At 41.9% G+C, this 26,112-nt stretch overlaps 2 long non-coding RNA genes across 2 annotated transcripts in view; one reads left to right on the top strand and one right to left on the bottom strand.

Annotated features, from left to right (window-relative positions):
• The window catches only part of LOC117801500, a 182,900-nt gene that overhangs the window by 32,646 nt on the left and 124,142 nt on the right, over positions 1–26,112 (top strand). The gene's annotated exons all lie outside the window — the stretch shown is intronic.
• Positions 24,814–26,112, bottom strand: part of LOC117801502 — a 1,638-nt gene continuing 339 nt past the window's right edge. Inside the window, exons 2-4 of the long non-coding RNA XR_004624083.1 lie at positions 25,669–25,843; positions 25,372–25,591; positions 24,814–25,071 (exon numbers count right to left, since the gene is read on the bottom strand). This is a non-coding gene — a long non-coding RNA (uncharacterized LOC117801502). The remainder of the gene's footprint in view (positions 25,072–25,371; positions 25,592–25,668; positions 25,844–26,112) is intronic.

A 26,112-nucleotide genomic window follows, 5' to 3' on the forward strand; every position in this document is an offset into this window, starting at 1 on the left:
GTTGTATCCTCATCTCTCTTCTACACCAGAATCTCACATATGATACCATTTACCTGAGAAAAGGAGAGATTTTTTTAAAATTATTTATTTATTTATTTGAGAGAGGGAGAGGGAGAGAGAATCTGAAGCAGATGCTGCCCAGAGCCATATGTGGGGCTCGATCCCATAACTGTGAGATCACAATCTGAGCCAAAACCAAGAGTTGGATGCTCAACCAACTAAGCCACCCAGGCACCCCAAAGGAGAGATTCTGAATATCAAAGCAAAGTATGAAATCAAAAAGAATGGTAATTTTGACTATAGCAGTTTAAAAATTTTGGAGGTCAAAAGTCACTCCTCATTACTGTACCATGCTGCCTAAAATTCCATTCCGTGTTAAAGAGTAAGGCACTGAGAACCCAGGAGTCTTCCGTCAAAATAAAAACCCTCAGGAGTCAGGGATGAAACAGAGACAAGCACATACCACACGGTAGTATCAGTTGTGAATATATCGAAGCACTTCTAGTCTCACTTATAAACAGCAACTTCGCTGAGACCCCTGCGGTTCCTTCTCTTCACCACCCCAGCCACCCTGACCTTTCCACGGGATTCATCCTGACCACCCCAAGAGCTAGCAACTAGAGGAGCCGTGTTTGGCCTGAAAAGGCCATTGGGCTACAGAACCTCCACCCGTGTTCCCTTCTGATCCATGAGCGCCTATGCCAAGTCATTTGTTATTTTTTAAAATATTCTCCCCTGCTAAGAGGTGTGACAAATGGGCCATTGTTAAGGTTTGGTTGATGCAGTAACTGCCATGTTGGACAGAAAATAGGGCCCTGGAAGCAGAGGCGAGAAGTCAGATACGCTTTGATGGATGCAGAGTAAAACAGCAGGTCTCAGCGAGAAGGCTGCAAAGAGCAATGCAGGCATGCAGAGGGCAAGCAGGCCCTTCCAGACCTGTAGAGGAGGCCTGCACAAAAAGAAAAAGGGGGAAAAATGGGATATCGAGGATTCCTCAGAGGATTCCCCTCTCTAATTATACAATTTTACCAATGGCCCTCCAGATGACTGGGTCAACTTAGATGCTGCCAACTCTGACACTTCGTTCTGGGTCAATTAAAGTTGTACCAAGCCAAGAGGTCACAGTCGTCCTGCAGGATGCACGTGAAACAGAGTAGGCACAAAGTGTGGAGAGTTTTTTGGTCAGCACAACCCCTCTGGTTTGTGGGAGAGGGAGTATGGCAGGTACCAGGTGCACGGGTACCAGGAATGGTCTATGTACACCCTGCTTTGCACAAGCAGGCCTGCAGCAGGAAAATTGTCCCATCCAAAATGCCAAAAGCGTTTAAGGAGTTCTGAGAAACATTGAGAAGGAAATCCAATGCCATTTTGCTTTTACAAATCTCGGTCGCTGAGATTTGGCATTTCTTTTTTCTTAGGGGAGGAGAGGAGCATTTCTTTAATACAGAACAGTAGTTTGAATGGTTTTTTTTTTTAAGCCACTTTTTTTTTTTTTTACTTTCTTTGGTGTAAAAAGAAAAAGATTCTAATAATGATATTTTGTACCAAGAGTCATTAGACGAAAGTATCTGCCTGAAGCAAAATTTTATGGGCAAGTTATGAACCTGCAAACAGAACCTTAACTATTGTGATAGGAGCTGACTGTAGTAATAAAAGTGAATTTGTTAAATAAAATATGTTTATAATTCACTGTTTATAATTCACTGGGCTCGGAATCAGGTAGGTGGGAAGAAACCTCCTGTGAGTCGTTATGATTTTGCAAAATAGTCAAAAGAGCAGTTTGCTCGGTAGGCAGGTAGAGGAGTGCATGCCCTATTGTCATTATTACAGTGTGCGATTTCATTTATTCATGGGGTGCCGGGGATGCGTGGCCCTTTTGAGCTGCTAAAACACAGTGGACAAAAGCCAGAAAATGAAATGAAATCCTGGCCTTTAAGAGACTGCAGTTGAAATGTGTACGCAAGTTCAGTTTGGCTGATGACAAGAAGCACAGAAAGAATATTAATCCGGTAAGCTTTTGCAGATCCTGGTGGGTTTAGCACCGACTTTGAAAGAAGGTAGGAAGGACAGGATATAGATGCATTTGGAAGTTATTGTGAGCGGCTAAAAGCAAAGGGAAAATAAACAAGGCCTAGCCCAAAAGTAAGAATCTCACTGGGGCATAAAGACTAGAACCAAATGAAGGAAGGACCCAGGCCTAATACTGCAGAGGTTGGAATTGACAAGTTCTTTTTCTATAAGAAAAAATACCTTGGCTAGTGGATAAAAGAAGAAAAGCTGCTCGAGCTTTTCCCACAGATGGGTGGTCTATGTCATCACCATCAATAAGTGAGATGAGGATCAAACACAGGTTGAAAGGACATAGAAAAGAGAATCCCAGCTTAGGGAAGGTTGTGCCTCCATACCAGCCCAGGTATTTCTGGTTGCAACAAGTTTAGTTCCAAAATAGCTCTAAAGAGAGAGAATTGTGGGCTTATAGGCTGATTGTGCCCCCTCCCCAAATTCATATATTGAAGCCCTAATCCCCAGGACCTCAGCATGGGACTGTATTTGGAGATGGCACCTTTAAGGAAGGGATCAGGTTAAACCGAGGCCACCAGATGAATCTTAGTCCATTCTGACTGGTGTCCTTAGAAGAAGAGATTTGGACACACAGAGATGAGCCCACACACAGCAAAGACAGTAAGAAGGCAGCAGGCTGCAAGTCAAGGAGAGAGGCCACACTGGAAACCAAACCTGCTGACACCTTGACCTCAGACTTCCAGCCTGCAGAACTGTCAGAAAATCAATTTCTATTTCAGCCACCTAGTCGATGGTGTGTGTTATGGCAGCGCTAGCAAACTAATACAGACAGACAGTGGGAGACAGGGAAAGATAGAATAAAAGAAAATGTAAAGTATCAAGAAGAAGGAGAGGAAGAAGCAGCAGCAGCAGCATTCATTGAAAATCCGATGAATAGTAGGCCCTAAAAATGACACAGAAATATACTTCTCTGACCTTAGAAATAATCATTTTACAGAAAAGAAAACTGAAGGCCAGAGAGAGCAGAATTACTGTGCAAATTCACAATCAGTTGTTTCTCCCGCTAACGTTGGAGCTCAGGCCTCCTACCAGTGACCTTGGGCCCTCTTTCCCCACTGTCCCTCTCAGGGTCTTGATGGGGGCAGGCTTGAATGGCTGCCCCCATGCTAAGACTCCTCCACCCGTGCTCCTGCTATGACCAGGGTAGTCTTCCTAAAACCCAAATATCATCCTATAATTCTGTCACTCACAGCCTCACTAGCCATCCTTTGTCCACAGGTTCAAATTCAAACGCCTCCACAGGTCTGCTCATCTCCCTGAAAGCTATTATTTCAGGTCCCCAAGCAGGGGTGTGCTCTCTCTTCCATCCAGACCTCCTCACGATGCTGTTCTTCTGTCCAGAGCATTCTCCACCTGCCCTCATCCCCTGCTCCTTTGGATAGTAAGCCCTTGTTCCTTTTTCAGGACCATAGTTCGTCTTCAGAGATCACTTCTTCCAAGAGCCCTGATTCTGGATTAGCTGGGCGTTTTTTCCCTAAATTCTCCTTGTATTTCTCCCATTTTAGTGCTCATCGTATTATGTTGTCATTGAGACTCCAGTGGGCCGTTAACTGGATAAGAGCAAACACCAGGATTGTCTCATGCCTAATAAATACAAGGTGAGGGAATTATGTATGTTTGAGAGAGGTATCATTTGCACTGCTTGGATCTCACAGACAGTTGTTAACCTGACTAGCCCATTGTTCCATGTAGAGGCTTAATAAATGCTAGCTGAACGAGTGAAAAACCAAGTTCATAAAATATGTTCTATCGGAACACAGGAGGAAGGCTTCGTGTTGTAGCTGCCTCTGCTTTACCAGTAATTTCTTCATCAGACCCATTTTACCCACCCCCACCCAAAGAAATGATAAGACCACAGAGCACAGGATGGGAGGATTCCTGGAGGTCAGCTAGGAAATGGGCCTTCTGAGAAAAGGGTTGAAAACCATGAGGAAATGGTAGAAGAATTTTGGGGAGCCTCTGGAACAGGTATTTCTGGAACCAGTCCAGCTCTGTCCCTGCCAGGGCAAACTGACAATATCCCTAGGGAGCTCAGGGAAGAGGGGCAGAGGTAGGCTTTTTATCCAACAGTCTTCAAATCTAGCCAAAGCCTTGAACACTGCGAGCTTAGGTGATTTGCCCAAGGCCATGAAGCCTGCCAGGTGGGAGGGTGGGGGCTGAGATTGGACCCTAGGAAGTGTGGCTCCAGGGTCCATGCTTTTAACTAGTATGCTTCATGGTAAGATGAATTTCCTGAATCCTTCTACTGGTGAGAAATGGTGGCTGAGGGTCGTGGACCCAGACTTCCTCCGTAGGGTGATTGAGTCGTCGCATGCTTCTTGCACGTTCGACGTGTCAGAGAAACCCAGCAGGCCTGTTCAGAAGGAAGATTTTTCTCTCTGCAGGTCCAGATTCCTACCAGTGGAATGTCACCAGTCAGAATAGGCAGGTGGCAAATTTAAGTAATTAGTGAAAATCAGGACTCACAGTCTTGAGAATAATTAATGTTTTCTTCTAATCTCTTTCCTCTGGGGGAAACTTTTCATATTGCTTAAAAGAAATGTCATCTACGCCTCACTGTTTCCAGAACCTCACTGTGAATAGCAGCACTTCCAGAGCTCTGCAAAAACATCATTTAAAGGGTCTTTCCCTCAATTACCAGCCAAGTCTATACATTCCCCTGCAGATGTGACACTGCATAGGCCCCTATAATGGTAGAACTGTCAGGAAAGTTCAGATATGTTGTTAAAAGGTGACAGGGAGCTTCCTGTCCCCCATTGCCAGCTGGTACCTCAAGAGAAGTGACTGGGACCCCACAGAAGAATACAGCCTAGTTATCTAGAGGAAATACGGAGTTGCTTCACAGGAATGATATTACATGGTATGTAGTGAAGGATGAGAAGAATATTCACGGGTGAAGAGAGGCAGACGTTGAGGTCAGAGAAAAGAACAAAGGAAAAGAAGTGAAAATGCAGGGAACAAACAAGGAAGAGATGATCGTGTTGGGTTTTCTAAGGTGAGAGAGGGAAAAATACAGCAGAGGGAAACCGGAGCTAGTTTGTGGTGAACCTTTGAGGCCAGGCAAAGAAATGGGTTTAATCCGGAAGACATTAGAGCATCATTGAAAGTTTTTGAGGAAAGATATGCCATAGAGTATTAGTATCTTAGAACTTGAGGGGATCTCTGTTAAGGAAACAGAGATGAGAGAGGACTTGGCCAAGGCGCACCCAGAATTAGAGGCCAGGTCACTTGACCCACAGTCCAGGGCTCTGTACACCAATTACCCAATCTTGGCTGGTCCATTAATTATGTCTGATTGTATGTTACCTAAGTGGTGTTAGCCATGGTGGCCTTCTGTTTGTTGTTTTTTGTTTATCATACTCCCATCCCCATCTCATCAAATGCAGGGAAGAAACAAGGAAGAGACAATTGTGTTGGGGTGTGCTTACATGGTCAAGAAGCAATTAGAAAGCTGTCACATCCTGGTTGCTTAGTATGTCTCAGGCTGAGAGCTAAATGCCTTATATACATTTTCTTATTTAAGCCTCATCATATCTCTGTCATATATTATTATCCACATAGTAATCGGTCAAGTACTTTGCCAAAGATCTCACAATCACAAAGAGATGATGTCAGCAAGATATGGAAGTACCCTAAATGTTTTGAGAAAAATCAACAAAGAAAACGTGTGTGTGTGTGTTATGTATAAACACATACATACAATGGAATACTATTCATCCTTAAAAAAGGATATTTTGCCATTTGCAACAACCTAGATAAAATGGGAGCACATTATGCTAAGTGCAATAAGCCAGACACAGACAGATACTGCATGATCTCACATGTGGAATCTAAAACAGTTCAAAAACTCATAGAGGTAGAGGGTAGAATGGTCCTTGCCAGACTGGGGGACGGGGGCTATGGAAAGATACTAGTCAAAAAGCATAAAGTTCCAGTTACAGAGGATGAGTAAGTCCTAGAGACCTAATGCACAGCATGGTGACTATAGTTACTATTACTGTATTGTATACTTGAAATTGGCTGGGAGAGTAGATCTCAACTGATTTCACCACCAGAAAAGGTAACTCTGTGGTCATGGATAAGTAGCTTAATTTTAGTAGTCATTTTCCAATGTGTACACAGAGACCGTGTTGTATCCCTTAAGCATGATATATATAATTTTTATTTATTGATTATACTTCAATAAAGCTAAGAAAGAAAGTTAGATAGATAGATGGATAGATATTGGTGAAAGGAAACCACTGTTTTCTTTTCTTCAAAGACCAAGTTCACTCCACTATGCTTTCATCACAGGGTGATGCCCAGGGTCCTTTGAAAAACCTGTGAAATCAAAATAGGTGGACATAAGTCTACTTTGCCCACAACTGAATACCAGGTGTCCCTATCCTCCCATTGCTCTGGCTGGAGTGGCCATGGCCTGGTGTTGGCTCGCTTCCTTATGTCTGTGTGAGCCTCGCCCTGGCGATATGTGACCCTCACTCAGGCACGCACAAGCAGCAATCTCTGGTGCCTTTGTCTGGATACAGTTAAGCTCCCCCACTTCTGGGCGGAGAGAAACCAGACGTGTATTGTAACTTGATGGATATCCAGCCCCGCATGTGCTGGGTCAAATGAAACTTGAGAGGGGTGGGCGTGAGAGAGGGTGAGATTTCTTTCCACCACTCTACTCAACGGTCATGTATCCTAACGTGGGACTAAGAGAGGAGAGAGAAAATTGCCATCCTTGGATCGTCTCAGTCCTGGGGTGCTTTTCATAGTGACAGCGTATCACCACATGGAGTTCATCCTGGCATTTAAAAATATCTTTTTCATATAACCTTTCAATTCAAACCACCTTCAACCCATGCTGAACAGAAACAAAGCAGAGGGCTGCTCAATGCTGGAAGAAGAGGCGTGTTTTATGCATCTCCAATGCAGTTCCTTCCTGAAGCATTTTCAAGGACGATTTGCACTGCGTGACACATTTTCTTTGTATTCTGCCTTTAAAATGTAACCTCCAGTAAGATGTAAGTCCACTCTCTGTTCCAACTATTATGGAGAACTCCCTTCTTCTTCTTTCATCTCTCCATATCATCTCTCACTGTTTGCTCTTCAAGTCCAAAGCCACGAGGTGTGGGTGGTGGTAAGAAACTCAGGGTTGATGGAAGGCTTGGCTGAGGCTCGGAATACCTGGCTTTTTTTTTTTTCTTTCTTTTTTTAATGGCACACCATCTGTACTATGCTTCATTCTACCAGCATTTTTTGAGCACCTACTTATGAGCTAGATTCTTTGCTAGAAACTGGGTACAGAGTTGTAACTTCTTCGGAGACCTCGTCAGTTTTATTAAGGAAGGAAGAACAAAGTGCTTGGTTTTCTCTATAATATATGAGGTGTGTCACAGGCTGAATTAGCATTCCATCACAATGCTCTCATCCTGCAGTTAAATTCACTTTGTCAGCACGCTAAGGCATTAGTGACGTTACTCCAATATTATTGCAGTAGCTTTACAAAATGGAATAAATTCTCGCATTCTTCACATGCTTGTTTGTTATGGACTGAATGTCCGTGGTCCCCTCCAGATTTATACGTTGAAGTCCTAACTTCCAGTTCTCTCTCTACCGTTTTACCATCTTGTTTTTTTAACTTTTCATCCCCCAAAAATATGAGATTTAGTATTCTCTAAGTCAAAAAGCAGTGACAGCTTGTCTTTGTTTACTAAAATCCTTGTAGGACTCCTCTGGCCCATCCTCTGTAATGCACTCGCATCCCTGCCTCGCTTGTCCTCTGGCTGAGGCCCGCCCCCAGCCTTTCCAGTGAAGACTTGCTGCTTTCTGAGCGCCCTCATTCTCCTGTTTTCCCGCCCCCGTACCTCAGCTCTCTGTTTCCTCCCCCTGGAATGTCCTCCTGCCTGTATTCACCACAGTCCTTTCTTCACTATCAAGGCTCATCTGAATAGCCATGAACCTGTCCCTGGTCTCACCAACCACGTGTTGACTTCTCCATCCTTTGAATTTCATTTGAACGTCGTCCCTTTGGGAATTTACCTGACCTCACCTTCCTTCCGTTTAGTTATGTTTGTAGTGTCTTAGACCTCCTGCTACACTGTGGGTTCTTTAAAAAGTGAGGGTGCCGCTTGGTCCCTTTTGCCTCCTTGGAATGAAGCACATCGGCACACAGTGCTAGGCTGTGCGTAGGCAGTTAAAGAGCCCCGGAATGAGGTGATGCTTTTCTGCATCATTTGTCAGCGATCTCCAACCATACCTTTCCTTCTTGACCACGTGGAGTACCGATCGTTCACTGTATACATAATGCTTGTGTCTAATTAGGTGCTAGACAACCTGCACCAGAAATCGCCAACGTGGATAATCAGAATCTTTCAGTCCCATGTTCCATTAGAATATTGAAAAATCTGGGGCGCCTGGGTGGCACAGCGGTTAAGCGTCTGCCTTCGGCTCAGGGCGTGATCCCAGCGGTGTGGGATCAAGCCCCACATCAGGCTCCTCTGCTATGAGCCTGCTTCTTCCTCTCCCACTCCCCCTGCTTGTGTTCCCTCTCTCGCTGGCTGTCTCTGTCTCTGTCAAATAAATAAATAAATAAATCTTTTAAAAAAAAAAAAGAATATTGAAAAATCTGATGACCCTCGACTTTTGCTCACAGTGACCATCAACAAAGGCAAATGTGCAGCTGCCCTCTTTGAGGGGGGCACGCCTGCTCTGGTCCTCCACAATCCCCTGGGCCCGCCTCTTTGACCTGTGTCACCCACCTGGTCCTCTGCTTGTTCGAATTTGCACGGCTTGGTCTCAATCACGTGTGGCTTTTGCCATTTCCAAAGCACCTAGCCTTGGGTGTTGCTCAGAACAAAAACCCCACACTTAAAGCTTGTAAGTCATTTTTCAAAACTGCGCTCCTCTGAATGCTAACACTGAGAATCCTGAATGATTTCCTGATGTACTTCTTCTTTCTGAAAAGGTGTCTCCAAGTGCCTTTAGAAATTGTAAATCGACAGCACAAAAAGGCAGCATGAAAGTCACTTCAATGAATATAAAAATAAAACAAAATTGTAACATGTGAAAATGTCAAACCCTCATTAAAATACTGGAAATGTCATTTAATAAAAGAAGCTTGGAGATTCACATTGTTAAACTGAGAGACTGAGGAACCTTATGCACATATTTTTAACACATAATCAAGAGAAAGAACTGAGCTGGGAACTGTAGGGAAAATAATTTTGCCACATGTACCCCGAAATGTAGTAAATAAACAATGAGCAGAGATATGTTTTTACTCTTTGAATACAACATCGGGTCCCTAGAGCTGTGCTACAAGTCAACAGTGTGTATTGCATTGAGAAAAAGAACTCACTTTATTAAGCATCAAGAACAAAATCCTCCACAAATGTCTTTTCTAATAGAAATCACTTTCACTGCTAATTTGGAATTTGGAGCAATAGCCTTTTATTAAACTATTTACAAATAGCTTTTTATACGTCAGAATATATAATCATAAATCAAGCCGAGATTATTGCATTAGCCTCAAATAGCCTCGGTCAGAGAACCGCAATAGAGATTTTTTAATGCCCTTCGTTCCAATTTTACCCATAATACCTTGCAGTGCAACTTAATTTTGATATTGAGTCTTTCATAAAAGTTCTAGCTTGACTAACTCAGATAACCCTGTTACAAAATTTAAATGAAAAACGAAACATGGCAAGGAGAAAAAATTAACAGAGATAGTCAGGGGACTCCAGATACATCTTTGAGTGCAGGTAGAAAATATATGGAAAGTCAATAAAGAAGTGAGACAGAAAAGCAGGCTCCTATGTGTAAGCTGCATAGCAAGTGAATTTTCACCAGCTGTGGCCTACTGGCTTGAATAAACAGCCCGGAGATCATGGGAGAAGGCTGCATGAGGAAGTAGCAGGAAAGTATTCAAAACAAAACGTGCGTTATAATTGGATTTTGCAATTCTCTTTGAGTGCCTTTCCAGCCAGGTGATATATCTTAATGGAGGAGAACATAGGCTTTGGACTTGGATTTCCTGGTGAGAGAGGGCCTCTGTTTCCTGTGCCCCTGTTTCCTTACTTGTAAGTTGGAAATAACAGTGCCCACATCACAGGGCTGTCGTGCGGTTAAAGGAGCTAATGCACATAACACCCTTAGGACAACGGTTGTTATCCTGGCATCCTTCATGTTGGCATCAAGGCAGACTGATACATTGAAAAGTCTAAATAGGTGTTAAGCTTCCGAACAAGCACGCTCAATCTCTTGACTCATTCCCTTTGAGAAGGAACTTACATTGAAACAAGTCATAAAATAAAAATGTAATATTTTTGAGCAAGAAAATAAAAAAAGATCTTAAAAAAAAACCAAGTCGACCACTTAAAACTTATAAGTAAACAAACAGAACGATTGGACCAGAATAAAATCAGAATATCAAACTGTTTTCCAAACTAAAAACGAAACAATTGTTAAGTTCAGTCCCTGGGAGAGAAATGATGAAAAAGAGGCAAATAACTGTGCCCCCAAAGTCAAATGATTAATTTGTTAATAGGAGAGCATGAGCTTAGGTTTGTGGTTCATCTTTCCCCATTTTTACATGTTGACCTTGGCCTTTGCCATAGCTGTTCTTGTTTGGGGATGTATTTATCTTGTGCTCCCAGTGCGTTTGGTGGCAGCGAATTACAGGTGGTGCAGCCTCGTATCTGTGATCTCAGGAAATCTGGGTCTGACTTGAAGGCCAAAGCAGTTCTGAGAAACCACATAGGAGGCCTGGTGTGGAGATTGAGGACCTCGGGCCAGGCTTGTCAAGCCTGTCAGGCTTATCAGTGGTTTCTGATAACAAGAAACAAAACAACCAGCCAAATCCAGCACCTGTTTGGAGAGCAAAGATCAGGACCAGCTATGAGTACAAGTGAGGGGAATGGGGAATGGACAAGAACTGAAAGGGAAAATAAACAAGTATCAAGGTTCCAGGCAGTCTATCAAGAACCAGGCTATCCAGAGTAAAGCTGGCACATAGTAGGAGGTCAATAAACGAATGGACAAATTAATGACTGAGGAAATGAATGAAAGAAAGGATCATGGAAATGCAAGCAGGAGGACGGGTATAAGCTATGTTGGGGGAGGCAGGAGGCCCTTGATAACACTCTTTTGCCTCTACCTGAGAGTGGCCAGGAGCCCCCTTTAAGGAAGGATGATTAAGTGTGGATAGCTAGGGACGCGCCAGTGTGAGTACCCAGTGCCTCGTGCTTGCTTCAGTAGGAGTAATGGGGGGGGGGGATCAGATTGTCACTTACAAGCTACATCTCCTAAACCTAAATAGCTTCTTTCCTTTTCCAAGTGCCCTTTTATTCACAGGTCTCTGAGCAGACCTTCATAACTCCAGCTCCCAGGGTTCCAGCTAGGTCTCAGGGGATCTGCACGACACTGCTACACTGTTTCTTATTCTCCAGAGATGAAATTCTCTGGGGTCTACCTTATTCCATTTCATTCCTGGCTTTGTTTAGGACAAAGAAGAGAGAAGGAAAAGGAGGAAAAAGGGTAATGATTGTCAAAGGATTTAAGTTGAGTCTTATTGAGAGAAAAAAAAAAAAAAACAACCCAGGACTGTATAAAAATAACAATGCTGTTCCTTCCTATCTCAGTCTTTGTCAATATTCCTTACCCAGGATTTGCTAAAAGTGGGGCTACGGGTTAGCTGGTGCTTCTAGATCTTTCCTTAGGACTAGCCCCTCATTTCCCCAGCTGCTGGGAGTGTTAGCAGCTGATTGTGTAATTGAAATTGCTTTTGGCCACAGAGCCTTGCCTCCTCCCAGAAAGCAGCCAACAGCCAATGACTGGATGGTAAGGAGATTCGGAAGTCCCCTCAGCCTCAGAGTGCCCCTTAGGAGGAGATGAGCTGCAAGTGCAGTGCAAATCCTCCACCACTCCTGACATCCTCACTTCCCTGCAGGAAGCATACAACTGTCTGCCTCAGAGTCTATTTCCAGAGAGCCCAATCTAAGACAAGGCATACCATGTCTAGGGACACGTGTCACATAAATTCCAGTAGGACAGAAAATAGACCAGCCATATGTGCTGTTTGACTAGCCATTGGCCAGGTAGTCATGATGTCAAGAGATGGTTAGCCTAAACGAAAGGTTCAAAGTGGCAGAATTACATTTGGAAAAAATAGAGTTGTTCCTTCCCCATGAGAGAGATGACAAAAGGGAGGAAGCTATCAAAACACGGGCACCACTGTTACCTAGAAATAGTTTATGATTTCTCACATTGCTGTGTAATTGGGATATTCTCTCATTAAATATAGAATAACATATAATCCCTTATTGAATCCAAACAATTTCAGTAATGTTATAACCCTCAAAATCTCAGCATGAGTAGTTTATGTAAAGCAGCGGATAGATGGGATTTAACGACTGTCTTGGGGTTTGGTAAAACTGTGTGGTAGTATTTGGATGATTGTGTCCAGGAATAATTGTTTCATTCATATTGGATACCAGGAAGGCCTTAGGAATTAAATAATTTATGTTGAATTAAGTTAAATAATCTAGCCAACAAACCTAATGTATCATGCACTGCATTCTGATTGGTGGAGAGGAGACATTAGTCCCCAGAGAGTAGCTAGCTGCTTTCTCTACATAACCACCCAGGCATGCTACAGATAAATTTGCAAGTTAGCCAATATAGTTGCAAAAGATGAACTGACTATACAAGATAGATACTGAATCCCCCAGGGTCTGAGCTGACCAGTGCTGACTTGGTGGTGAATACTAAAAAATTATTACAGAACAATTTAAAGTTAACCCTCAAATTTAGGAAGTCAGTTCAAGTTATGCAGCTTGAGAAATTAACCGTGTTGTTCTTTGTAAGATTGCTAATTATGGTTAGGGAGAAGTGTGTCTTTAAAGAGATATACTTAAAGCTAGAACGGTAGATTAGCTTCTGTCAAAATATTGAGCATCTATAACGATAAAAGGAATAGTCAAGAATAACAGTAGGACAATTTCTGTGACATATATGTAAAATTACCTTTTATTTGCCATAGCCATTTTGAATAGTAAACACAGGGATGGAATATTATTTATCTCTGAGGATCTTGAAGAACATCCCATGAAAGCAAAAGAATGAATGAAAAAGATAACTAGATATTTGACATGTTTTCAGTAAACACAGTTAATTTAAGAATTTACGAGAGCTCTGCATGGTGCCTAGGTGGAGATGGCATCATGTTAGAAGTTGGTGTTTACAGGGTGTGTCCTCATAAATCTTTTTATTTCTCTGGGGAGGCTTTTTTTTTTTTTTTTTTTTTTTTAAGGAAAATAGCCACAGCATCAAAAGTCCTGCTGGATCTGTAGCTAAGAGGACCAGGAGGATGACTTCATCAGCAGCTGTCACCAGAACCCCCAGAGAAGAGCTTTCTCTTCTAGTTAATTCTTTTCTTTTTCCTAGAGAGTTGAAATCTGATTAAAACAACCAAACATGAGATTTGGTGATTACCATGTTTATTAAGGTAATATACAACTTGAACAAAGGTTTAAGACCTAAAAAAGACCTTTATGTCTTTCTCTTTAATCTTTAACTTTAGAAGTCACTAGATTTTCTAACGCTGGATAGAACATAACTTTCCAAGATTTTTAGTTTCCTAAGTTTTTCCCATGCATTCCCACAGACTATACTTTAGGATCGTAGGTTAGCTCTTTTTACCTGTTTGTTATTTTTTTTTTTCCTTTCTTTAACGGAAGGGTTTACCTACCTCTCTCTTATCCATGGAATGGGTCTGATCACCTTTCCAGATGTCTGGCCCAAAGCCCCTGCCATTTCATGTTTAAAGAGTAGAGTATACATCCGGGTTTTCAGCACATGTTTTGCTCACCTCATAGAGTGGATGCACTTATCAGAAGTTGGACATCTGTGACAGATAGATGTCCACAGGAGAATAAAACTGAGGATGCTTCTGAAAATCACACTTAAGAAATCAGAAAAACATATAACATTATTTAACATTTAACATTTTAGAAATGCATTTTAATAAGTATTAGTAATAGTACACACTAAGTTATTATATAGTATAGAACCAGAAGCTGTTGTTAATACCAGTGTTAGGTGGGCAGAGAGAAAAAAACTACATGTCACAGAAATGCCACAAGAGAAAAAGAAATATCTAGTAACAGTTGCTTTGAACAGCTCTTTGTCCTTGGTTTTTCATCCACACATTCAGGGACCTTTCTAGACAACCTTAGCAGAGGTGATAACCTTGTAATTTGATGCAAGTAATGGTAGTGCAGTGGTTACTACAATCAAAAAGCAATGTCTGTGTTCAGGTGGACCCCCCAGCCCTGACTAGCTATGGGCAAGTTTTCTCAAGGCATTTCATTCACGTGTCGTCATGACACCTGACATGATGTGACTTGCCTTATTGTTTTGCTTAATTCTCTCTCTCGACTAGAGTGTGAGTTCCTGGAGGGCAGAAATTGTGTCTTTTCTGTCCCCAACTCTCTCCCAAACACCTGTAACGCATGTAGAAGTCACTAAAATATTTGATGAAGGAATGAAGAAGTTAATAAATTTCAAGTGTCAGTATCTTCATCTGTGAAAGGGAAGTAATAAGACCACCCAGCATGCATAAAAGAGATCACATACAGAGCAAAGCACAGTACCTGTCCAGTATTAAGCAAATGTAAAACATTTTCTTTCCTTTCTTCCTATTGCAATCCAGGTTAGTCTCATGGTATGTTTATAGTGGTGATCCTCAACCATACCATATCCTTCTTGTAATATTTTATAATGTCCACCATACTATTCTAAAGTAAAAGTGACAGGTACATAACTTACCTGTCTACATAATTTAAAAAATATATATGCATATATATGTATATATAATGCCTTGTTGTACGAAGAAAACATTTTAAAGTAATATGTGAAAAGAAAACCCATGAGTTACATCATTTTTTTTTCATGAGTTTTAACATTTAAATGTTCAGAATTTACTAGACTAAAAGACCAAAAAGCCCACAAATTTCCAAACGCTCCCTGGGGTGAGTACTGTGCCCAAGATAACTGCTGGTTTATCCTTGGCTGGTAAAAAGTCATTAAAATAAAAGCTAAACAAGGTGGAAAAAAGGGCATGAGAGTCAGAAAATTACATTAGGACAGAAGAAGAGCCCCTGGGAAGATGCCCCCTTTACAGCCCAGCAAGTTAACCTGCAATCCAGTGACCAGCAGGAGAGCTCCGGAGTCTTTATACGCTGCCCGGGAAGTCGGCAGAACCACCTATTGTCAAACCTAACACTGCAAAATGCAATTGTGTACTCACCAACTCACCAAATGTTAGCCATACAAGGAAACTTAAAGATCATTGTGTTCAACCTCTTTGTTTTATCAATGAGGACATGGAGTCTAGTGAGGGTTACTGAGAAGCCCATCTCACTGTTCACCAGATCTCATCTTAGCAGTACAATTAATGATGAAACTGCTTGAATCAGGGATACTGTATGTCTTGGGTCAAGCTCTATAACAGAATACCAGAGATCAGGGGGCAACTTCTGGAGGCTTGAACTGAGATCATGGTGCCAGCATGGCCAGGTTCTGTGGAGGGCTCTCTTCTGATTGTATCCTCCAATAGCAGAAGGGGTCTCTTCCAGAGGGGCACTCATCCCATCCATGAGGGCTCCCTGCTCATGACCTAAACTGTCAGTGGTTAGCAGCCAGAACCTGAAGCATCTTGATAGTTTGGTCACCTCTTTGTTCATGTCACGCAGCAAGCTCGAAAGTTCTCTGACCCCGCTCTAATGATTGTCCACATGGAAGATGCTAAAGAAACCTGTCTTCTCTTTAGTCTCCAGTAAACCAATACAGTGTTTTTCCCAAGATCTGTGGCAAGTGGATCTCATTTTTCCAAGTTTAGTGTCAATTTTTAAAATGTCTCCTATAGGCCCTCACAGTTACTGTGTGCTAATTAACGTGATAATTTTTCCCCTACAACATCAGACCCGTTAATTTGCCCTGCTTGCATCTGGGACTTCCCCAGTATTGCAGCAGCAAACATCGGTGTGAAGTCAAACAGAACTGAGATTGAATGCCAGCTTCTTCATTTATTACTTGGATGACTGAGGGAAAATCGTTTTTATCTGTATGAGCCTCAGTTTATCATCTTAAATGGGGGTGTAATTTCTACTTTATTGGGTTATTGGAAAGATGAAGTGAATTATTCATACTTAATAAATGTTTGTTGTAAACATTTTAGGCTCTTTAAGCCTTTATCAACTAACGCTTTTTAAGGATTTATTGTTGGTTATATAGAGGTCTGAGGTTGGGAGGAAAGGGGTATGCTTGTGTATATGTGGTCCTTCAGTGGTTTCTCCCCTTCCTAACACCGCTTGGATTCCCTTTTGTAGAACGGCTCCTTTGGTAATGTGTGGGGTGTTGGTGGGTTGGTAAATCCAGGTGCCCATCTTCCACTTATAATCTAAAGAGGTCAGATCCTGCCTCTCCCTGGCCTAGTCAGCCAAAGGCTGTGCTGATGAATTTTAACATAGCCAAACAGATATTCTCCTAGAGAACTTGAATTAGAGCATGGGTGAAAGAGATGGGTAAACTTACCTATTTCTCCTGGTAACAGAATTCCTTCTGCTGCAACTAAAACTGTGGGCTTCCCATATATCCCAGGAAGAAGTGTTGAACCCACACCATCAAAAACAAAAAAATAAAAAACATATTTCTTACTGGTTCCATTTCTGGGGCCTGCGAAAGACCTAAAAGCCATCACTAGCTGTTGGTAGCCAGGTTTGGGATTTCTTGAGCAATAGAGCCCTCTAAAAACTTAGTTGGCAACTGTCCTTTTGCTCCCAGACAATTCTATGTATCTGCAGCCAAAACCGAAGGTCCAACTTCAAGTTTGGGAAGCCTGTCTCCTGTTATCAACCCTCTGAGTTCTGTCACTTGCTCTAGACCAGGTTGCAATGGTGTCAGCCACTGTGGAGCCAAAATGACCTTTAAAGAACCAGGAAAGATGCAGGTAATGGACGTCGAAGAGCCAGGAGCCACACTTGGCCATTTATCTATGGTCGGTTCTGCTCGTTGATTTTGTTTCTTTACAATGATACCCAATGGCCTGGAGTACATGGAATATGAGTAGGATAGGAACCCAGACTAAAGAGAAAAAGTAGAGCAAGAGGCTCAGAATATTGCCCTCTGTCAGCTAGTTTGTGGGCATATCTTGTTCATTTCAGTTTGTTTATTTTTCCATCATGTCCATGGGTATTTGGGGAATGCTTTCTATAGGAATATGGTCAAATAAAGCATATAGTTAATGAAAATGACTGTGGTTCAGTATACCCACAAATCTATATGGCAAAAATGCTCAGGAATCCTCTCATCTTTGAAAAAATTGCTCTTACAAAGTCTCCTCAAGAGCAAAGTAAGTTTTCTGTACTTTCAGTGGTTCTCCTAGAGTCTCTAGAGGGACCTCAGGAAGCCAGGCATGGATGTTTTTAAAATGTCATTAATATCTGGTGCTTAGGATGAGTAAGCACTGGGTCCAGTGATCATTTGAGGGACTGTGTATTCTAAATGTTAATATTACTTGGGAAGATTACTTTGTGTAGGTCATAGAAAAGGGAACAAATCACAGTTTGCCTTTTGGAGAAAGGAGGATAAAAGAAGATGTGTCTTGTATATCTGTAATTAATGGGGTTTACAAATGACTCAATCTGCTTCCCACCTGAGTCCAGGGCTTAGGGAGCAAAGTGATAAATGGCCAAGGAGATGATTTTAGCCAAAGGTAACTCTGCAGCACAACACAGAGGCCTATTATTACTTTTTGTTTTTTTAATCTGCCAAGAATTTAACATGTATCTGGCTTTCAGTACGATTTCTTGGTGGATGGAAGGAGGAGGCCCTGAGCAATGAGCATATCCATTACTTTCTTATCATTAAAGCTCTAGGCATCATTCCCTGGTGATGAAGTGCCTCTGCCATGATTAAGACTATAGAATTATTAAACCACCCTGAGTCTCAAAGATGATTTAGAAAAGTATCTACAGAGAGTTATCTAATCAGGTACTTCACAGAGGAGGAGCTATCCAGCCACGTACCCAGCCTTGACCTCTTTGGAATAAAGATCACTTGCTCCACAAGTAAATGCTTTCACTTTCCTATCAATTTGCTTTCCAAAATGCTTTCATTGTATTATTAACTTTTCGTGAAAGATATGGGCACACACACAGGGTAAAGACATGCATGGTCCTGTAACACAGTCATTGTGAACGTTCTACCTATATTTACCCCTCCATCGTGAAGACACATATTTACAATGTTTCTTCTGGAGTCTTCTTCTTTAGACATTATCTACACACTTCCCGCTCTCACACTGCTCCCCTCCTCCCCACCAACCAGGGGCTCTTTCCATCTCCCAACTCACCCATCCCAGCTATAGAGCTATACCACAGTTTCGGTTGGAACAGCTTTAATGTTGACGTTATCCTAACTATAAAACTTCTGGACCTTGATTTCATTTCTTGCATAACTCCCTAACCTTAAGGGAATTAATAACTCTCTGTGTGTTCAGTTTTTTATGCATTTACCACTGAATCAGTCCTAAACTCTCCCCAGGAGTCTAAATCTCTCCCGTTCAAATACGGCAGGTAGGAGGCCATCTCTCAATTTTACCATCTTGCAAACATCTCTCCTGGCATCTTCTGACCTGCTCCAGCCCCCAGCTCTTTTCCTCTACACTTAGTGCCTAGTTTTCCCCTGGAATTTCCTTCCATGGCAACTGTGGAGATTTCCTTTGTTCCATCTTATATCGGTCTTCTGGTTTTCAGGTTTCATCTCTTTTGTCTTGGTTACTCACTCATTTTAGTGTTATATCATGTTCAATGACTTCCTAGAAATTTGACACATGAGAGGAAAATTGAGGCCATACAAAAATGTCTTTATTCTACCTTCATTCTTTTTTTTTAGGATTCTATTGATTTATTTGAGAGAGAGCGAGTGAACACTAGAGGAGGGAGGGGCAGAGGAAGAAGCAGACTCCCTGCTAGGCAGGGGGCCCCATGCAGAACTCGATCCCAGGACCTTGGGATTGTGACATGAGCCACAGGCAGATATTTAACCTACTAAGCCACCCAGGTGCCCCACTACCTTCATTCTTGATCAGTGATTCATCTGAGTAGATTATTTTAGGTTCAAAATCATTTCCCTCAGAATTTGAAGGTTTTTTTTTTTATTTTCTGCTAGCTTCTAGTGTAACTATTGAGAATTCTGGTGCCAATCTAATGACTTTTTTCACCCTTCCTCCCACTCACCTCCCCTCTGGTAACCACCAGTTCTTTCTCTTTGTTTAAGAGTCTGTTTTTTGGAGTGCTTGGCTGGCTCAGTTAGTAGAGTATGCAACTCTTAATCTCAGGGTCATGAGTTCAAGCCCCATGTTGGGCGTGGAGCCTACTTAAAAAAAAAAAAAAGAGTCTTTTTTTTTTCCTTTGTTTGCTCATTTGTTGTTTCTTAAATCCATGTATGAGTGAAATCATACGGTATTTGTCTTTCCCTAAAATTTCACTTAGCGTTATACCATCTGGATTCATCCATGTTGTTGCAAATTTGGCAAGATTCCATTCTTTTTTATGGATGAGTAATATTCCATTACACACGCGTGCACATGCACACACACACACACACACCCCACATCTGCTTTATCCATTCATCTATCAGTTGACACTTGGGTTGCTTCCATATCTTGGCTATTGTAAGTAATGCTGCAGTAAACATAGGAGTGCATGTTCCTTTTCGAGTTAGTGTTTCATTTTCTTTGGTAAATATTCAGTAGTGCAATTACTGCCTCCTATGGTATTTCTAATTTTAATTTTTTAAGAAACCTCCATTCTGTTTTCCACAGTGGTTGTACCAATTTACATTCTCACCAACAGTGCATGAGGGTTCCTTTTTTTTCCATATCCTTGCTGATGCTTCTTATTTCCTGTGTTTTTGATTTTAGCCTTTCTGACAAGTTTAAGGTCATATCTCAATGTAGTTTGATTTGTATTTCCCTGATGGTAAGTGATACTGAGCATCTTTTCATGTATTTTTTGGCCATCTGTATGTCTTCTTTGGAGAAATGTCTGTTCATGTCTTCTGCCATTTTTTAATTGGATTATTCTTTTGGTGTTGAATTGCACAATTCCCTCTATATTTTGGATACTAACCCTTAACTGGGTATGTCCCTTGTAAATATCTTCTCCTTTTCAGTAGATTGCCTTTTTGTTTGGTTCACAGTTTTTCTCATTGTACAAAAGCTTTTTATTTTGGTGTAATCTCAATAGTTTAATTTTACTTTAGTTTCCCTGAAGGGACTTACCTAGAAAAATAGTTCTGTGGCTGATGTCAAAGATATTACTGCCTGTGTTTTCTTCTAGAAGTCTTATGGTTTCAGGTCTCACATTAGGTCTTTAATTCATTTTGAGTTTATTTTTGTGTATAGTATAAGAAAGTTGTCCAGTTCTTTTGCATGTAGCTGCCCAGTGTTCTAGCATCATTTATTGCAGAAACTGTCTTTTCCCCATTGTTTATTCTTGCTTCCTTTGTTGTAGATTAATTGATCAAATAAATGTGGGTTTATTTCTGGGCTCTCTGTTCTGTTCCAGTGACCTGTGTGTCTGTCTTTGTTCCAGTACCATACTGTTTTGATTGCTATAGCATTATAGTATATCTTGAAATTTGGGATTGTGATACTTCCAGCTTTGTTCTTCTTTTTCAAGATTTCTTTGACTTCTTGGGGTGCCTGGGTGGCTCAGTCAGTTGAGCGTCTGCCTTTGGGTCAGGTCATGGTCCTGGGATCCTGGGATTGAGCCCTGCGTCAGGCTCCCTGCTCAGCAGGGAGCTTGCATCTCCCTCTCCCTCTACCCCTCCTCCCTGTTCATGCTCTCTCTCTCTCTCAAGTGAAAAAATAATAGGTAGATAGATAGAAGCTTTGACTTCTGATTCTTTTATAAATAATTTTTTCCTTAAAAGCTTTTTTCTATTCTCTTATTTTCCATGTTCTGAAAATTTTCAAGAACATGCTTCATTTTGGGTCTCATGCTAAGCACTAGATGTGCTCTTATGATCGGAAAAATTATTTCTTTCAATTGTTGGAAACTCTAAAAATAATTTCCCTCTTATTTTACTTGCTCTTTCTTTCTGGAATTTCAGTTACTGGGATTTGTGCATCCTGAAATGATCCTCTAGTTTTCTTAAAATTTCTCTCCACTCTTTCTCATATATTTTTAATACTTCTGGGAGACTTACTCAATTTTATCTTTTAGCTTTCTATTGAGTTTTTATATCTGGATGATATATATATATACATACATACATACATACATACATACATACATACATATATTTCCAGGAACCTTTTCTGTTTTCTGATTATTTTCTTTTTTATACCATGTTATTCTTGTTTTATAAATACAATATCTTCTTTTATTTCTCCAAAGATACTAGGTATTTTTTTCAGGTTTTCAGCGCCGTGCATGGTCTCTGTTTCCTACACACTGCTTTTCTGCCATGGTTTTGACCTCTCCCTTTTACCTCATAGACAGTCCTCTAATGCCTTGTGCTCCTTGTCTGTCCTCTTACGGTGACAGTGGGCCACTGCGAGCTGCTCGGAGCCACAGGACGTGCAGGAGGGCCTGTCAGTGGGAGGCATTATCCTGTGTAGGCTCATTTGACTCACATTTTTGGGGGAGCCCCCAGTATCATTCTCTTTAGGAATTTTCTCCTTAAAATCCCTATACATGGTGGCTAGAATTTCACATTTGCCAGAGAACAACCTTCCGGAGTAAAAGTTCTGTTTTTCCAGTTTACAAACTCAAATCTATATAAAAGTGTCTAGTATAGCAGATAGAGAAACCAAAAACATTAGATCCAGCGTTTTTCCTCACCGCTTTGGTGCAGTTTTTAAGTTGGTTCCATCACATACTGATGGGGAATAACAAGGAACTAGGAGCTCCTCCAGACCCCGCAAAGTGGGGAGACATCTTCCCTATGAAGCAAGAATGCTGAATGGATTATTTTCTCCTTTTGGGTTGAGTTCTACAAAATCAGAAAGAGATTCAAAATGGCTCCAATGCTTCATCATATTCTATATAATAGTGTCACATGTATTATTTATTTTACAAACATGATCTTACCCTATGCCATCCTCTCCACTTGTTAATTTTTAGTGACTCTTCCCCTTTTGGTCTTAACTGTAAAGGTCTTTTTGTATTTGTCTGCTTCCTCCATCTCTTGAGTTTGTAATTTCTATTTGAAAAACTCTCTTGCCTTCTTTGAAGAAAACACCATAAAGAAAGAGTTGTAACTAGCAAGCGATAGGCCACAATGACACACAGAACCTGGCTGACCTAAAATGCTGATCCATTTAACAGGTGCCTTCAGCTATATGTCCAGCAGTTTCCAACAGCTTCAAGACTTGTGGAGCTGATCTTATTTTCAGAATCAGTGTGAAAATTGGGATAAAGGATTTCCTGAGTGAGCCAGCAAGCCCCTGAGAGCTCTTACCATAAATTGGATTAATATTGTTTTGAGGGAAATGGCCCAGGAAGATGACACCCAACTTCTGCCTCTGTCTAGTAAACCAGAGAGCATTCGTTATTCTAAATACTTTTAACACTGAGTAAAATCTCAGGATTTCTTAATCAGGATCACCAATATTTTAAAAATGTCATACCCCATTATCACTGGAAAATTAACTTGAGTTTAAAATCATATGCCTAGGAACAAAGTTTGTATACACTTAATGGATGTGCTTAAACAATAATTATATTGTCCTGTTTGCCTTAATTGTCTAGCTAATGACCTTACCAGTCCACCGGTAAGGACTTTGCCTGAAGTCCCCAGTGTCTCTCTCTCTGCTAGGTCTACTCTGGTCTCTCTATCTAAAGATGTTCAAATGAAATTGTTTTTTCAATAAGATGTCTCACACCATTCAGTCATTCACCAAATATTTATTGAGTGTCTCCAAGCACCTAGCACTGTGGCAGATCCTAGGGATACAAAGGTAAGCCACAAAGGCCCTAACTGCTGCCTCTGTGGACCTCACCATCTAGGGAAATGCAGGCATTAACCAAACACACAACTAAAGGTGTCATTACGCATAGTATATCATTGTTTGAAGATACATCATAAGGGAAACTGAGCTAGGTTAGAAGTTCACAAAGCAAAATACGGGCTGTCATCTACAGGAGTTGTAGGTGGTCCCTAGGCCAAGGGAAGGGGAGAGGACCACGGGAAAAAGCTGGCTCCAGGTGAAGGAACACCCTGTGCCAGGATGAGTGTGACACTTTTGAGGAGGAGAAGAAAGTGCAGTGTGGCTAGAGCCCAGGGCCAGAGAGCAAATTGTGTGAGTCCAGACTGCAGAGGTGTTGGGGGTCACCACCAAGTAGGGCTTTGCAAGCCAAAGAAAGGACTTTGGTTCTCATCTAAGAGGCAATAAAAAGTTACGGGAGCGTTTTCACAGGAAGCAGTGCCACATGAAAACATACCCTGCAAAGGCACCTCAGGCTCACTGAGGGGAGCAGATTGAAGAGTGGAATTTAGGGAGACTGGTCAGTGACATAGTGTTGTGGTCCAGACAAGAGGTGATGAGTGATGACAGGAGCTGGGACCAGTGCCAGAGCCACGATGTGGTGGGCGAGTGCGAGGAAGGGAGGTGCTCTCCACCTTTTGTGTTGAAGAATTGTCTGGGTGATGGTGCCATTACTGGGGCGTTCAGGTGGGGGTTGTGACTGCCATTTTGCTGTAAGTGTGGAGAACTCAAAGGTTGTATGTGGGCCATAGATAGAAATTTGAGAAACATGGTATCTTGGGCAAGCAAAGCCCTGGTTAACCCAGTGTTTCTGTAGACATAACACATCCCTGCATCAGACTCCCTTGGAGCTGCCTGGTTACAAATGCAGGTTTTTAGAGCCATCTCAGAACTATAAAATCGGAGTTGGTGGTAGAAGACCCCAAATAATTTTTATTTTTTAACAAGTGCCCCAGGTGATTTCTTAAACTCCCTATATTTGAGATCCACTGGCCTAGAGACTGAAATGGCCCTGAGGAGCTCCAGCATTTACTGCCTCAGTGGAAGAGGGTGGGCCTGCAAAGAGGTACCTACTTGAGTTTTATTCTCCTTACTCACTAAAAAAAATTTAAAATACAGCTCAGGTTTCCCTTTAGAGCTGACTATCTATCTAGATTAATCTCACAATTCACATAAAATTAACACTCCTGCTCCCCAAGGTCCACACAAAAGAAAGTCAGCTGTGATACATGTAATTTGTTCTGAGCACCTAGCTTGGGCCCTTGTCCTTTGTTTCACGGGCTCCCTTCCCTCCCTCTCTCAGACATTGACCTTTTGACTCATCCCTTTCCCTAGAAAGACAGCATTTCCAGTGAGCAAAATGTCACATTACCTTTGCTGAAAAGGACATTTCAAATAAAATATTAGCAATAACAATTACCTCTAAGCCACTAATCCCTCTGAAAGCTACTTTAAACCACCAAAGGATTTAAGGCAATTCCCTGAAAATATCTCCGGCTTAATAGATTATGGTGCTGGGCGATGAAATATATTGGCTCACGTAGCCTTAACTTGCATTATGTGGCATTTTCACCTATAAAAGGAAGGTGACGTGACACAAACTGGTCCAACTATTATTTAATGTAAAAACCAGGTCCTGAAGATCACCACCATCATCATCCTGCAGCACACATCCCGCTGTATGACTGTTTCCATGCCCAGGGTGTTATTGGAAAGAGAAGCCACTAGAAAACCAAATATTCAAATACTCACTTCCCCGGGGCAGGTTGGCAGTTTGCTGTGGCCGGCACGCCCAAGAGCACGCTGAAAGAATGCTCTCCCCGGCAGAGCTGAGGGGCATGGTTTAGCGTGGTTGACCGTAACTCTGAGCTCTGATCCTTCAGGCCGGTTTCCTTTGCCACAGCTGAATTTCTGAAGGCAGGCCTATGCTACATAGAGCATCATGCTTTCTGGAAAAAAATGTGGTGTGTGAGACCCTACTTTTAGAATACTTTTTGTTTTTAGAGATGAGTGAGTGAGCCAACTTTGATAAAATGAAGACATTTCCCCTCCATGCCCTAGTCAGTCGGTGACCGGGCCACGACTCCTGCCCAGACCTCTGTCCTGGGGAGGTGTGCCCGCCCCACTAAGTTAGGCATCCAACAGTGGCCATTTATGAGCTCAGACTTCGCCAACAGAGGCTGAAGGCCCCGCAAGCACAGACCCCCTTCTTCAAGAAATGCTTCTGCAGTCGGTCGGTGGTGGCTCACCTGATGGTCATTTTCTTGAGAGCACAGCATACAAATAAGTATCTCTCGCCACCCATTCTCCGAGGAGAAGCCGAACCCAGCCCTTTGTGTCTTCATCACTCCCCATGTGGTACGAGACAGGGTAGATGGTTTAGCTACATTATGTCCTTACATGACAGATGGGCAGCATACATCTTTCCTTGTGTAAAAATGTCACTGCAGCTACAGATAGAGTTGGTGGCTGAAAATGGAAAGTGATGCAGATTAGCATTAACCTAGCGGGACAGGCAGGAACTCGAATAAAACACACAGACCCACCTTCTAGAGCGGTTTGTTTCTGATCCTGACGAGCAATTGACAGGTAATAGCGGGAAAGTCAGAGCTTCAAGAATCTGGAGTGTTTCCATGTGGTGGATATTTAATTCACCATGATTTTTATCTGTCCTGAGGAAATGGGCTTCAATTTGAAAGGCAGTGCAACTTTTGTAGGTTTCTATATAAAACAGATTGGAGAGACTATAAACAGTTAAAAAAATGTTTTTTTTGCAATAAACCAAACCATATTCTTTTCCCTTAATGATTTCCTAATGAAATTTTTAAAAATATAAATAGAAGCCCTAGAAATTTCTTTTCCCCTCTCATATAAAAGTGTAAGTATTATGGGGCACCTGGGTGGCTCAGTCGTTAAGCATCTGCCTTCGGCTCAGGGCATGATCCCAGCGTTATGGGATCAAGCCCCACATCAGGCTCCTCCACTGGGAG

This window comes from Ailuropoda melanoleuca, chromosome 3 (genome assembly GCF_002007445.2).
Source record: "Ailuropoda melanoleuca isolate Jingjing chromosome 3, ASM200744v2, whole genome shotgun sequence".
In the NCBI taxonomy this organism is placed as follows: Eukaryota; Metazoa; Chordata; class Mammalia; order Carnivora; family Ursidae; genus Ailuropoda; species Ailuropoda melanoleuca.